The 15593-nt window shown below is 35.1% G+C and overlaps 1 protein-coding gene across 11 annotated transcripts in view; it reads left to right on the forward strand.

The window, feature by feature from the left end:
• The window catches only part of RERE (arginine-glutamic acid dipeptide repeats), a 574348-nt gene that overhangs the window by 16651 nt on the left and 542104 nt on the right, over nucleotides 1-15593 (forward strand). For 4 of the 11 annotated variants that reach the window (XM_056795834.1, XM_007493038.3, XM_056795835.1 and 1 more), the window contains exon 1: nucleotides 2744-4805. The exons of 5 other annotated variants lie outside the window; for them this stretch is intronic. The gene's annotated coding sequence lies outside the window, so the exon portion shown is untranslated. Of the gene's footprint in view, nucleotides 1-2743; nucleotides 4806-7002; nucleotides 14558-15593 lie in introns of those variants that run through there. 2 more of the 11 variants (XM_056795836.1, XM_056795839.1) reach the window with 2 other exon arrangements.

The raw sequence follows: 15593 nt of genomic DNA on the forward strand, positions 1-15593 counted from the left end.
ATGAGAATGCTTCTTTGTATTCATTGTAATGATATTTCACCAAAATAGGCATCAGATCATGAGCTCTAGAGGTGAAAGGAACCTTAAAAGGTTATTTCAATCTAGTCAGTTTTATACATGAAGCAATAGGCCCAGAGAGGTGAATGGATTTGCACCAGTCTTGCATCTTAGAAGTATTGTTGGAAATTGTGCCCTCTTCTTCATAACCTGTATTCTTTCTAGTCTGTCAGCCAAAGATGTAAATTTTCATTTAGCAAACATTTATTGAATTTCTGCCTATGTTTAAGGTACTTGGGGGATACAAAGAAGGTACTATCCCTTTTCTCTTGGAGTTTATAGTTTTTTGGAGATTTACATACACAGATAATGATTATGGGGAAGAATATGAAAATAGATAAAAAGTAGTATTAGTTTACCATTCTGATTGGAAGAAATGAAATTGCCCCAAATAATTATTTGAACAAATTTTAATCTGTATCTAAGAATAGTCCTCCATAAATGTTACTTGACACAATGAATTTGTTTATTTGTTCTGATTAGGGAATGAGATGTTCTGATTCACTAAATATTGTAACCTTGTATTTAATACTGAGATTATCAGTTTTAGAAGTGATAACGTAATAAAGTAGATTTAACACTGAAGATATCATTTGCTATCTCACCTTCCCTTTGTGGCTAAGCTCTTGGTGAAGGCTATCTATAGTTAGTGCCTCTACATTCCTCTACTTGCCACAATTTGGCTTCCAGCCTCTTCATTTAACTGAAACTTTTCTCTCCAGAGTTACCAAATGGTCTTTTAATTGCTAGGTCTCATGGCCAGGACTCATCCTTCTTGATCTTTTTACAGCCTTTGATACTATTGATCACTCTCTTCTCTTTGATACTCTTTTCTCTAAGTGTTCATGACATACTTTTCTCTTCTGGTTCTCTTCCTATGTATCTGACCTTTCCTTTACCTGTGCTATAGCTTTGTCCAATTCACTAATGCTGAACATGGGTGTCTCTTTCTCTGTACTATTTCATTTGGTTACCTCATCAAATTTGGATTCAACTGTCATCTGCCTGATGATGATTCTCATATCTGTTTATCTAGCTTTAACCTCTCCTAATTTTCAGACACACAGTTCCAATTTGCATTTTGGATTTCTGGAACTGACTGTCCTGTAGACATCATAAACGAGATGTGTCTAAAACTGAACTTATTATCTTTCCCCCACCCCCAATCACCCTCCCTTTGGAATTTTTCTGTTATTGCTGAGGGCACCATCACCCTCCCAGTTTTTCAGGCTTTCAACCTGGGTGTCATCTTTGGCTGGGCAGAAGGTGGCATGTCTCTTTCTCTTCCCCCTGTCAGTCTTTTTCTACCTTTACAATTTCTTTCAAGCATGCCTCTTTTCTTTTTATTACTTCTACCACCCTAGTACACATACCCTCATCACTTCATAATCATTAGTCACCTCCTGATTATTGTCTCTGTTTAAAATCTTTCCCTACTGTAGTCTGTTCTCCACTCAGTTGTCAAAAGGATTTTCCTAAAGACAGGTTTGACCACGTCACACTTCGTACTCAATCAACTTCCGTAGTTTCTTGACACCCCTCAGAGCAAATATAAAATTCTCTGTTTGGCATTTAGAGCTTGTCATAACCTGATCTCCCTCTGTCTTTGTCTTCTCAAACATGATATTCCATGCTACCTCCCTGGACATTTTCAGTGGCTGTCTCCTATGATATGTGACAGCTAGATGTCTAAGTGGATAGACTGCTAGGCCTTAGGCCAGGAAGACTCATCTTCCTGAATTCAAATCTAGCCTCAGCTTTGTGACTCTGGGCATGTCATTAACCCTGTTTGCCTTAATTTCCTCCTCTGTAAAATGTGGAGAAGGAAGTGTCAAGCTACTCCAGTATCTTTGCCAAGAAAACCCTAAATGAGGTCATAAAGAGTCTTACCTGACTGAAAAGAACTAAATGGCAACCTCCATGCTGGAATTCCTCCTCATCTCCACCTTCTGTTTTCTATGTCTTCTTTCAAGCTTTAGCTAAAATACCACCTTCTACAGAAAGCTTTTAGTATAATTCTTTTTATTTCTTGTGTTTTTTTCTTTGTTGATTATCTCCAGTTTATTCTGATGTAGCTTGTTTGTCCATAACTTTTTACACATTGTCCTATTAGCCTGGATGGTCCTTGAAAGTCTTTGGCTGTTCTTTGCATCCTGACAACTTAACACAAGTTTCTGGAGCATAGAAGAGCCTTAATAAATGCTTGTTACCTGTCTGACACTTTAGCAAATGTAACATTATTTATTCAAAAGTAACTTTCTTTGAGTTTATTTGCTTCAATTAGTTGAAATACGTTAGGATCCATCTCAGGTGCCACTTTGTCCATGAAGCCTTTCCTGATTTCACCCCCCTCCCCTGACAAATCTCTTCTCAGATTAAAAAAAAAGTTTGGTTTTTTCCTTTACCCAGTTAGATATAAATTCCTTGAGGACAAGGACTTTACTTTCCACTTTTGGATCTTCAGCACTTGGCATAGTGCTTTGTACATAGGAAGTGCTTAATAAATAATAAATGATTGAATTGAAATTCTTGTATTAGGTTATGATACATGTAGAAAACATTTTAATAAAAATAAAAACTTAGCTCTTTTTGCTTTTATATTCTATGAAGACAATATGCCTACAAATAATTTTGTTTTAGCTTTTTCTGGCTGTTTGATGCTTTGTATAAATTAACTTTTTCAAAAGTAGATTTCTTACATCAATATTAAAGATAACTCTGTATCAAATTTAGTTTGTTGCTCTTTCTCTGTGATATAGCTGATGTGGAAAATACACCTTGTCCTTTTTTTTCTTCAATCTTTTTTTAGTTTGTCTTGACATTTCATGATCCCATTTGGGGTTTTGTTGGCAACAATACTACAGTGGTTTACCTTTTCTTACTCCAGCTCATTTTACAGATGAGGAAACTGAGGCAAACAAGGTGAAGTGACTTGCTCAGGGTGACATATCTAGTAAGCATCTGAAATCAGATTTGAACTCAGGAAGATGAATCTTCTTGACTCCAGGCCTGGTTCTCTATCCATGTGCCATCATCAGCCTTTTCTGGTGCTCGTCCATAAAAGCATTATTTTTGTCTTTAATAACTAAGATCCTACTTTTAAAGTATGTAATATGTTGCATTTACACAGAAGTATATCTGAACCTAGTGATTGGTGACCTCAGAGCATCATTTGTTACTGTATCAACTTGTTAAAAGTTTGATCCTTTAATTTTAAAAACACTCATCTTTACAACACAGGGTTGGTTTTTTTTTTGACTCTATTTTTGGTTCAGTCATGTGCTTCATTGTTATAATAACATGACCAAGTCCTGAGGTTCTAGGCCCCTTATCATTTGACCAGATTCTTCCTCAGAACTTCTAGTCCTTTTGAATTTTGAAGAAAGTAACACATATCTTAGGCCTTTTTTGCTTTGAGAATTCTTGTGTTGAGACATATTTCATTTGTGTAACTTGTTTTTCCAATCTAACACTGGCAAATGACTCTTTGCACTTCTTTAGTATATCCTTTATGATCAGATAGCCTCTTTCCATGATTAGTTGATGAGAATGAAAAAGTCTTCATGAAGTCTTTTTTAACTTTTAAAAAATATGTTTACTAGAAGCATTCTACAATCTTTGGTAATGAGCAGTGATTTCTTGTTAGAGATTATATGAACTTTAGCAGTAATAAGCACTCAGCAAATATTTGTTTTAATCTGAATATCTCTTATGAGAATGAAAAGTTACATGTGCAGTCAGTTGAAGTTGTTGTAAGTTTTGCTAACCCATTTTTAAAGGAAGATATTATTTTTATTTAGTAGAGAGGGGCACACAGATTTATTAGGAAATAATTAATGGGCCAAAAAGGATAAAGACCTTCAAATGATTTTTGCCATCTCATCAAAGGCAGGACTTGAACCACTGGGATATTCTGGATTCTTAACTAGCCACATGACCTTCATTTGTAATTTTTCATGTACTTGCAAATAAAATAAATTTCTAAAATACAGATGTTTTTTGGACTCAGTTTATTTGCCATGATGTATATTTTCTCAAATACTTCCTTTTGGGCACTATGTATTTTATATTATTTTGATTTAAAAAAAAAACCTTACCTTCTATCTTAGAACTGATACTAAGTATTGGTTCCAAAGCAGAATTGTGGTAAGGGCTAAACAAGTGGGGTTAAGTGACTTGCCCAGGATCACACAGTGAGGAAGTGTCAAAGGTTGGATCTGAAAGCAGGACATCCCATCTCCATGCTGGCACTCTATCCACTGAGCCAACTAGCTGTCTTGGTACAAGATATTTTGAAAAGAAACTTGGCCAATAAGTACTTTATTCTTGCTATTAAAGAAATTATTAATTGTTCTTGGAATTAAGTGGAAACAATGCAAATTTTTCTAACTAGAAACTCACACCTGTTCCCCAAATAATTACATATAGTAGGAGGGTAAGGTTTTGGAAATGGGAAAGAAATGTATACATTATTTCTTGAGTTTTTAGGACTCTCTTAACTGGTAGTCTAATTGAGCTGGCTTTAACTGTATTCTAAAATAGAACTGTGCCTGACAACTGCTTTAGAATTTTAGCGCTTCAGTCTGAAGAAGAGAGAGATTTCTTTTAAATAACTTTGTTAGTGGAAACTGATTTCCAACTGTTCAATATGGATGCACAGTGTGTTCCAACTGTTTTTTGAAAACAGTTTTAAACTCAGAAATCTTAAGTTAGTTAGGTTTCTGAGGTAGAAAGTTGACTTTTATATGGTAAGTATTATAAACTAGTAAATCTTTTTATTTTCTTTTTGGGATGGTTGAAATTCCTTAGTGAAATATTTCTGGATTAGATCTACTGTAGATATTTTCAGAGTTTTTGTTGTTTTTTGTTCTTAATATCTGCTAGTGATGTCTTTTATAATTAATAATACACAATTAATTCTTAACTAGTTATCTCAACTTAAGAGAAGATATAATTAGGGCTGAAATTGATTTGGGGATTCCTATAGCTATCATAGTTGGTGGAAAGCACATTTGAAATTAATTAGAAATTAATGTTTTGACTGATAGGAGAGGGTGGATTATTTCAAATTTTTTATGGTTTTGAATTAATAAATAGGCTTTGACCTTTTAACTCCTTTTGGTTTCTCTAGGAAAGCTAATGAGAATAATCTGTGTTGATAAACTAAGGGATAGTTTGTTGTAGTTCATTGTTAGGCACCTTTTGGAGTAAGCTGTTTACTTCTTTTGACTTAACAGCAAATATTTACTTTTGGTCAGAAGAAAACACTGCTTTACAAAATTTGAATGTGGGTCCAGTGTGGCTGCCTTACCTGGGTGGAGTATCATTGACCTTCTCTACCTTAGTCTTTCAGTGTTTTTTTTTTGTTTGTTTGTTTCTCCTCTTGTATTGTTACTTTCAGTCTTGCTATTTTGAAGGGGATACCTAAGCTTTTACATTGTTGATTCTCAAGGTGCCCCCCCCCCCAACACACACTAATGTAATAGTCCTAAAACTTTTAGTTCTCTGTTTAATTTTTAAAAAATAATTCTCACCTCTTGAAGTTTTCTTGCCTGTTTGTGAATGGATTTTTCATTGATTTTTGACTTAGTCTTTTCATTTACATTAAAATGTCTGTTCTCACATTTCTTTTCTCTATTATTCGTTTTTCATGTCTTATATGTCCTACCTTAAAGTTTCTTGTTTTTTGATATCTGGTTTTTCATTAAAATTTTTCCTGTTTTTAAAAAAAATGGTTTTACTCTTAGGGAGGGAGGGATGAAATATGATGCTGACAACCTGGATAAGCAGCATGACTGCTTGGAATGTTACCATTGTGGACATTTAGCAGGTTGAGTGAGGATTTCCTCTTCCTTGGTTATTAGCTGCTGCTTCATTTTCATTTGAAGTGTATTGGCTTGGGGAACCTTTGAAAAAAAAATTACAGAACTTCTTTTTAGGTATGCATGTGTTTGGACAAGACTTGTTGAGGAGAACAATAATGGAGGAACTTTATACCTCTTGAAACAATATTGTACCAGAAAATTTGGTATTGATTTGGTCTGAGAGATATAACTGTAGGGAAACAACTTTTTCTTTTTAAAACCTTTACCTACCTAAGTCTTGGAGTCAGTACTGGGTATTAGCTCTAAGGCAGAAGTGTGGTAAGGGCTAGGCAATGGAGATTAAGTGACTTGCCCAGGGTCACACAGCTGGGAAGTGTCACATTTGAACCTAGGACCTCCAATTTCTAGACCTGACTCTCAATCCAGCTGCCCCCAGGAATAACTTTTAAACTAATCAACTGCATAGAACTTTGCTAGGTCACTTAAGGTTTTTTTTTAATCACTAAAAACATTTATTAATAATTTTCTCATACACATTATGAATAAAATTTTTGTATGTGATACCTTATTGTTCTGCAAAAACATTGTTGTAGTATAGGTAAAAGAATCCTGGATTAGGAGCCAGGAGTTCTGGTCCTGGACTTACCACAGATTTGGGTCATCTTAACTTTTATGTGTTTCAGCTTCCTTCCTTCTTTCCTTTCTCCCTTCCTCCCTTCTTCCCTCCCTCTGCCCCTGTCTCTTTTCTTCCTTCCTTCCTTTTTTAGCATTAACTGAGATAATAGATGTGAAGGCGTTATAAAAGCATTACAAAAATATAAAATAGAATGAACTCTATGTTTACATTGATAAATGAATATTTTCACTATTAGACATTTTCTTTCCTCATCTCCCTATATTATAAATAACACCAAAAGATGTAAAATATTAGGCCAGGTGTTAAAGAAATGAAGACAAGAAAAGCAATCTCTGCTCTCAAGGAATTTACATTCTGCTAAGTACAAAAAAAGCAGAACATTGAATAAAATGTTCTTCAGAGTTTCTTAATTTCAAAGGGGAAAAAAAAGCAAATTTAATAAAAATAATTATTTGTTGTGTTCTCTTTTCATCTCTTATTTAAGTTTTGTTGTTCTTTTTAAAGCATTTGTTATTCATAGATATATTCTTTTAATTCTATATTTGTTTTTTATAATGTTATACATGTTTTCCCCAAAGACATCGAGATCTAGAGCTGGAAGGAATCTCGGCAGGATTGATCCCCCAGGTCCTTTTATTCTAGAGACAGTGCTCTTAATACCATACCACCATATTTTATTGTTTTCCATCTCTACAGTTTTTCAGTAGTGCAGTAATTGGTTTATTACTATCTTGATCCTGATAACAACTCTGTTAAGTAGATACCATTGTCCCAGTTTACAGATGAGGAAATTTAGATATAGAGCTGTGTGTAGTAACTTTACCTTGGAGCACCTGACTCCTAGTCTAGCATTCAGACCACCTTACTATGCCAGTACTGCATGGCTGCCAAGTAGATATTCCTAATGCATAGGTTTGGTCCCATCAATTACTCTCTAGCTAAAGAAGCTTCAGTGGTTTTACCTGTTGCCTCTATAATAAAATATACTCTTTTGACATTTAAAACTTATGATGATTGGTTCAAACCTACCTTCCCAGTACACTTTACATCTCATGAACTGTGCATTACATGCAAACTTGCCTAGTTGATGTTCCTCATTTCTGACATTCTATTACCCTGACTTGCACAAGTTGTTACCAGGCGTTCTTCCTCTTCTCTATCTTGCCATCCCTATTCCTCTTCAAGCTCAAGTGCTACCTCTTATAAATTCAGTTGTTAGTTTGTTTTATATTTACTTCTATTTGTAAGTTTTGCTTTCCCCCTCAGTAGAATGTAAGGTCCTTGAGTGCAGAGATTGCTTTTCTTGTCCTTGTATCAATACTGAGCCTAATATTTGATATCTGCTGAGTACTTATTAATAAATGTTGCTTAACTTAGTTGTATACTTCAGGTAATTTAGCCATTCCCCAATTGTACAGAAAGATTGTTTTTAATTTTTCATTATTTTTTTTTAAACCCTTCCATCTTGGAGTCAATACTGTTTATTGACTCCAAGGCAGAAGAGTGGTAAGGGATAGACAATGGGAGTCAAGTGACTTGCCCAGGGTCACACAGCTGGGAAGTGTCTGAGGCCAGATTTGAACCCAGGACCTCCCATCTCTAGGCCTGGCTCTCAATCCACTGAGCCACCCAGCTGCCCCCTTAATTTTTCATTATTACAGATAAAGCAGTTATTGTTTTCATGCAGCACATAACTAAAAAATAAATTTTTATTGATATCTTTCATTCTCACATTTTCTAAATTATCTCTTCTTTCCCCTCCTTTTCTTGAAGAAGGGGAAGGAAAGAAATAAGCACTTAATATAGTGGATATTGTGTGTCAGGCATTATTCTAAGTACTTTAAAGAAATATCTTATTTTATCCTCATAACAGTCTTGCAAGGTAAGTACTAGTTTTGTCTCCATTTGACAGTTTAGGAAACTGAAGCATAAAGGTGAAGTGACTTGTCTAGGAGTCACACAGCTAGCAAGTAAATGAGGCTGGAGTTGAACTCAGTTCTTCCTGATTCTGGTTCAGCACTCTGTCCATTGTGTTATATTTTTCCCAGAGAGCCTTCTCTCATAATGGAAAAAAAATTTTTTTAAGAAAAAGAAAGAAAAAAGATATTAGCAAAATACATTGAGAAAATCTTCCCCAGTAAATAAATGGTCAAAGTATATAAAAAGGTATTTTTTAAAGGAAGAAATCCAAGCTATCAGCAATCAATAGAATGCTCTAAATCATTATTTGTGAAATGCAAATTAAGGCTATTTTGTTGGTAAAAAAAATGAAGGACCAAAAATAACATGAGGTGATGGATTAAGGGAAGAGCAGCACCTCTGATAGATGTGAGGGTTTGCCGAACCCTTTTCAGGGCTGCTCATTTTGTTGTCCATTTATCACTCAGCTCTTTTTATCATTTATTACTTAGTGGCTCCAAGAAACTAAATTGTGTCAGTAAAGTGGCTTGTAGACCAGTTGACCGTAACTTTCAGGCCTCAATTCCATTGGTGAGTTTAAGGGTCTACTATACATACATCTTTATCAACCGTGCAAAGATGACAAAAGAGGAAAATGACAGATGTTGGAGGGGCTGTGGAAAAACAGATACAAGAATATATTAGTGCATGGTTGGAGGATATGTGAATTTGTCCACAAATTCTGGAAAGCAGTTTGGAGCTATGTCCACAAAGTTATCCAACTGTATATACCCTTTGACCTGACAATAATGCTACTAGGACTATATATTCCAAAGAAATAAAAAAAAAAGATGAAAAATATATGTAGAAAAAACATTTATAGAAATTCTTTTCATAGCTGGCAAACATTGGAAGCTAAGAAGGTGTCTTCCTGTTGGGGAATAGCTAAACAAATTGTGGTATATTAATGTAATGAAATATTATGTCATAAATGATGAGATGGACAATTAAAGAGAAAACTGAGAAGACCTTTATGAATTGATGCAGTTAAGTGAATGAAACTGGAACAATTAATATGATAACATAAGAAATTTGAACAACAATAACAGATGGGTCCAAAAAAAAAAGACAAAGCACATCACTCACCTTATAAAGAGATGAACTTAAAATGCTTGAAGAGACATGGCTACTATTAAAAAATTGACATAACTAATGTGGTAATTTTTTTGCTGGACTATGTAGCTATTGGTATTTGTTTTTCAGGATTTAAAAAATAATTGCTTAATGAGGATAGTATGGGAAAGGATGTTATTAAAACAGTAGAACTTGTTATTTGAAAATTGAAAGTAAACTGTTATAGGAAGGTGAAAAAAGAAAAGGAAAATCTTGATTATACTGTATATAACTTTTGCATACTTCCTTTTAATAACCCTCTGAGGCTGGGATATTTATTAATTTAGAGACCACTATATATTGCCAAATTGCTTTTCAAAAAGTTTCCTCCAAACTCCTTTAATATTAAATATCATTTGAAGCTGTTTTTTGGACAATTGGATGGATGTCAACATTCTTCTAAGTTACTAGGCCTGTTAAGAGGAAATGCCTTTTTACTACCTGAAGGTAACATTTAGCTAACAGTCTGTAATTTGATTAGCTAAATGCAAAATGCCAGGATTTTAGAAACTAAGTTAAGAAGTTTAGTTAAAGTTAATTGTAATTGAAGACTAGGAATAATTCAATTTAATTAAGTACATTTGTATTAAGGTCTAGTGAATCTAATAGTTTTCACTCTCATGGATCCTGCTGCATCCATAACACCAAGGGGATAATGAATTGTTAAACTGTTACACCAGTGCCACTGGCATTTTTCATTAGTTGTTGTTTATATTTTTGTTTGCTACTAGAGATTTAATCTTTTGGTTTGAAAGTAGGTATTAATATCTGCCTTACTGCCTCATATCACTGTCTTAGTTTTGACAACTAAGAAAGCTATATCTAACTGACATCATATTCCCTCATTATAGATATTACAAATTAGGTTATAAGACCAAAATCTTAAAGCATATACCCAAATAAACCAGTAATAAATCATGTTTTCTTCTGCATTTCTACTCCAATAGTTCTTTAAATGTGGATAGCATTCCTTTTCATAAGACCCTCAGAATTGTCCTGGATCATTGTATTCTTGTTACTAGCAAGGTCTGTTATATTTGATCATCCCACAATGTTTCTGTTACTGTGTATGATGTTCTCCTGTTTCTGCTTATTTCACTATGCATCAGTTCTTGTAGGTCTTTCCAGTTCTTTTTGAAATCATTCTGTTCACCATTCCTTATAGTACAAGCATTTCATCACTATCATATACCATGATTTGTTCAACCATTCCCCAATTGAGGGACATTCCCATAGTTTCCATTTTTTTGCCACCACAAAAAGCACAGCTATAAATATTTTTGTACAAATAGGTTATAATAGTAATTATTTTTAATGTCAGTAAACATTTATTAAGCTCCTTTTATGTGACAGGCACTGGACTAAGGGATGAGGATACAAAACAAGGTTAAAGACATTCCTTGTTGTCAAGGAGTTCACAGTCCAATGGAGGAGATAACATTTAAACAACTATGTATAAATAAGCTTTATTCAAGAATAAATTGGAAATAATCAACAGAGGGTAACTACTAGAATTAAGGGATTAGGAAAGATTTCCAAAGAAAGGTTGGGTTTTACCTGGGACTGAATGGAAGCCAGGAAGCATAGATGATGTGGGAGAGCATTCCAAGCTTAGGAGAATAGCCACTGGAAATGACTAGAATTGGGAGATCAGAGTGACTTACTTGAGGAAAAGCAAAGAGATCAATATCACTGAATCACAAATTAGGGAGATTGGGTGTGTTTGGTGAAAGAACACTGGAAAGTTTGGGGGCACCTAGGTGGCTGAGTGAATTGAGAGCCAGACCTAGAGATGGGAAGTCGTAGGTTCAAATTTGGCCTCAGACATGTCCTAGCAGTATGAACTTGGGCGGTTAAGGTTAAAAAAAACAAAAAGACTGGAAAGGTCAGGGTGGGGAGGCAGGTTATGTAGGCCTTTGTATGCCAAACAGGTTTTTATATTTGACCCTGGAGGTGATAGGGAGCTGTGCTGTAAGATCATTTGGCAGCTGAATGGAGGATGAATTGTAGTGGGGAGAGACTTGAGACAGAGAAACTAATGTAAGAGGCCTGGCATCAGGTGATAAAGGCTTGTACCACATTTGTGGCAGTACCAGAGGAAAGAAGGGAGTTTATACAAAAGATTTTAGAAAGGCAAAACTGACAGGTCTTGGGAACACATTGGACATAGAGGTTGAGAGAGAATGAAGAACTGAGGATGATACTTGGGTTGCCTTCAACAGTAATGGGATTTTTCTGAAGAGGATGGCTTGGAACTGGGAATGCTAAATTTAATTTTGGACCTGAGTGTAGGATGTCTTTGGGATATTCAATTTGGAGGTCATCAGAGAAGCTGTCTAGATTCCTAGAGTTGAGAATCATCAGCAGAGAGATGATGATGAAATCTATAGTAGTTAATGAGATCACCAGGAGAAAAATAGTATAGAGGAAGAGAGGCTCAAACATGATCTCGTTGAAGATCCAATAAAGGAGACCTAGGAAGGGTGAGATAGGTTGGAAGAGAACCAGGAGAGAGAAATTTAATGAAAACCTAGGAAGAAGACTATATCAAGGAGAATAGGGTGATTGATAGTAATCAGAGGTTTCAGAGAATTCAAGAAGAATGAATATTGAGAAAAGGCTGTTAGATTTGGCAGTTAAAGGTTTGGTTTACACTACTAGGTCTGTATCTCAAAGAGATTTTTTAAAAATGGAAAAGGACCTGCTTGTACAAAAATGTTTATAGCTATTCTTTTTGTGGTGGCAAAGCATTGGAAATTGAAGGGATGTCCATCATTTGGGGAATGGCTGAACAAATTGTGGTATATGATGGTGAGGGAATACTATTTTACTGTAAGGAATGATGAACAGGATGGTTTTGGAAAGAATTGGAAAGATCTACATGAACTGTTGCAGGTTGAAATAAGTAGAACCAGGAAAATATTGTACACAGCAGAAGTGATAGTGATACTATCAACTGTGATAGACTTAGCTACTCTCAGCAATACAATGATCCAGGACAATTCTGAGGAACTTATGAAGAATGTTCTCCACCAGAGAAAGAGCTGTTGGAGTAGGAATGCAGATGAAAGCATATGATTTTTCACTTGTTTATTTTGGTCTATGTTTTAGGGTTTTGATTTAAATCATATGGAAATAAAAAATGAAAGTTTGGTTGAATGACAAGGTTGAAAAGCAAACTGTAAAGAATTATGAACAGAGTGAGAGGAAAGGAAGTGAAGGTATCCAATATGGACAGCCTTTCCCAGTTTAGCCATAAGAGGAGAGAGGATATAATTACAACTTTTGGAATGACTGGATCTAGTGAATGCCTTTCTGAGGATGGAGGAAGACATGGGCACATTTGTGCCTAGGCAAAAGGGAGGGATTTTGAAAATATTGAGAAAGTGGGAATACTAGCGTGGGAAGACAGGATGACTTGGAACACTTGTGCATGTAAGGACTTGATTTGTCAAAGTAAACCATGCAAATGATTATGTGAGAGGGGATAGTGACAAAGACCTCTGGGTACTGTGAGAGTATAGCAGGGAGCTCCCAGTAAATAGCCTCAATTTTTTTCAAGTAAAAAATGAGACTCCAGGTTCCCAGCTGAGAGCTTGGGGTAAAGCATGGGAGATGTGAGGAGGGATGAAAAGTTTTAGAATAACTACTGTGGTGAATGGGATAATGAGTCAACAGATTACCTTGCAGAAGTAAGGCCCCTGATGAGGTGACAAAGCATAAATTTGTAATGAACCCAGTTAGTATAGTTTTATAATTTTTTTCCAGCTTTGTTCAGCGATAAATATTAAGGAGCAAAGGTCAAAATGTTCAAAGGTTGAGATTTGAGAGGTGAGTGAAAAGGGATTGTCTTGGGGTCCCACTTGATACAAACACTTCATGCAAATATGTTTCTAAATGTTTTTGTTTCAGTCTTTCTAACTGACTTTTAGTTAATGTGGCTCTCTTTGTACTTGGCTCCTTGTCATTAAGATTCTTATTATTTGGGTCAAAGGGATTCCTAAAAAGGAAGTAATGCCTATGAGAAACAACATGCTATATGGATGATGTCCTGGCTGACCTGGAGGACCAGGCATTGGTTTGCATTCTGGCCCTGCTATAGATTCCTGCATGACCTTAAGCAATTTTCTTAATTCCCTTTCTTTTCTGTAAGTGAACAAATGATTTTTTAAGTTTTGTGATCCTATAATGTAAAGACAGCTATTAATTTAGACTTTCCCCTTTACATCAGTAATTCCTTTTTTAGGGGTTCTCATTCTCAGAAATCTGGGTCTTTGCTTCATCAATACCATTTTTTTGGTGCCTGAGAATTCAATGAGAATTGTTCTCTTAACAGTTTGTCTTAGTGAAGTGAAAGAATTTTCTCACCTGTCCCATAGCTCAGGGCTATTTATTGGAATTCCTACAGAGTTGAAGGTGACTTGTAGTCCCTGAAGTCATATACTGTTTTATGGAATTCTTTCATTACTCTATCATCATCTTTCAGAGAGGAAAACTGTAAGGCTTCTTTGTTTTTTTATTTTCGTAAAAACTATTTGGGATAAAATGGTTTGGTTGAGATAGCATTTTTTTTAAAGCATGAAGGAAATAGTGAAATTATGCTCAGCTGTTTCTATAACATGCTATTGTGAATTATTATACTTAAAGTTCTGAGGTGGATATTTAACAATTAGATGCAGAAGGAAGTGTTCATGCTTTCCTCACCATTTTGGAAGAATGGGGCGAAGATAACATACTTTCTGGAATCCCAAAAATCTTTCTTGCCTTTCTTTTTCCAGTTTTCTAGGTTGCTGACTGCCAGCTGGCTGAAATCGGTCTGCCTTTGTGAAGGCTGCCTTCAGTAGAAGATGGAAATGTTCATGTTCAGGTGTCAAAGCACTTGCTGAGTACCACATGCTGTTGATATGCTTACTGCAGTGATTTATGATTCCTAGAAATTTATGCCTTTGATCTAGCTGTCATCAAGGTAGATTTCAGTGTTTTCTGGATATCTCATTCTAATGATTCCCGTTAAGCCCTCAGTATCAAAACAGACCCCTGTTCCTTGAAGCTCTTTCCTCTTCAGTCTTCATTGCTTCATTGCCATTATTTTATTCTTTGTGTTTCATAGTAGGCAATTAATAAATGGTTATTTATTCTATAGCTCATTACTAGTGTTCTTCAATTTGACATTCATTACATTTTATTTTAGCATGAAATAATTAGTAATATAGTGAGTAGTTTTCCTGGTATCCAGTATAACTCTGTGTACTCTCAGCCTATTCTGTGTTTATCTTGTGTTTCTTCCTTCAAAATTAAGCTTATAAAAGGTTCACTAATGGTTAATGAGAATAAATGTTAAAGATGTGGTTTCTTAGGCAAATATATTATAGGAATAAGAACTTGATGTATAAATGAATGATAGAGCATTTATTAAGTGCTTATATGGCACTGGACTAAGGATGGGAGATACAAATATCAGCAGATGAGATAATCCCTACCCACAAAGAGTTTATATTGGAATGGGAGAATATATAAAGGAAGTCTAGAAAGGAGAGAGAGATCGGGAATGTATCAAGTTAGTAAGCAAGCATTTATTAAATGCTTAAATAAATTAAGTACTTAGCTGAAAAACACAGGGATCTCTTAGGAATGCATGGCTGAGTAATGAGGTGTATGACTCAATTGGCAAGAGAAATCAAAAACAAAAGAAAATAAAAATAAAAAAGTCATGTGTAAAAATTTTAAGTAAAGGAAAATAAACCTATAACAGATCCTTGAATCAGGGCTCAATTAAAGTGATTTCTGTCCCACAAGTCTGTAGGACAAAATATAGTAATATTTCACTTACCCATTTGCAGCCAAGAGAGAAAAAAGGACTACTAGGGAAGTATTATTCCCTGGTCTGATTTTACATATTTTTCTCAGGGATACTGGAGCCAGAACAATTGATGTTATGTATGTGATATAGAGTATGTGTTACAAGGAAGTCCTGCATTTAACACATGTTAAACAGCCATAAC

This window comes from Monodelphis domestica, chromosome 4 (assembly GCF_027887165.1).
Source record: "Monodelphis domestica isolate mMonDom1 chromosome 4, mMonDom1.pri, whole genome shotgun sequence".
Taxonomy (NCBI): domain Eukaryota; kingdom Metazoa; phylum Chordata; class Mammalia; order Didelphimorphia; family Didelphidae; genus Monodelphis; species Monodelphis domestica.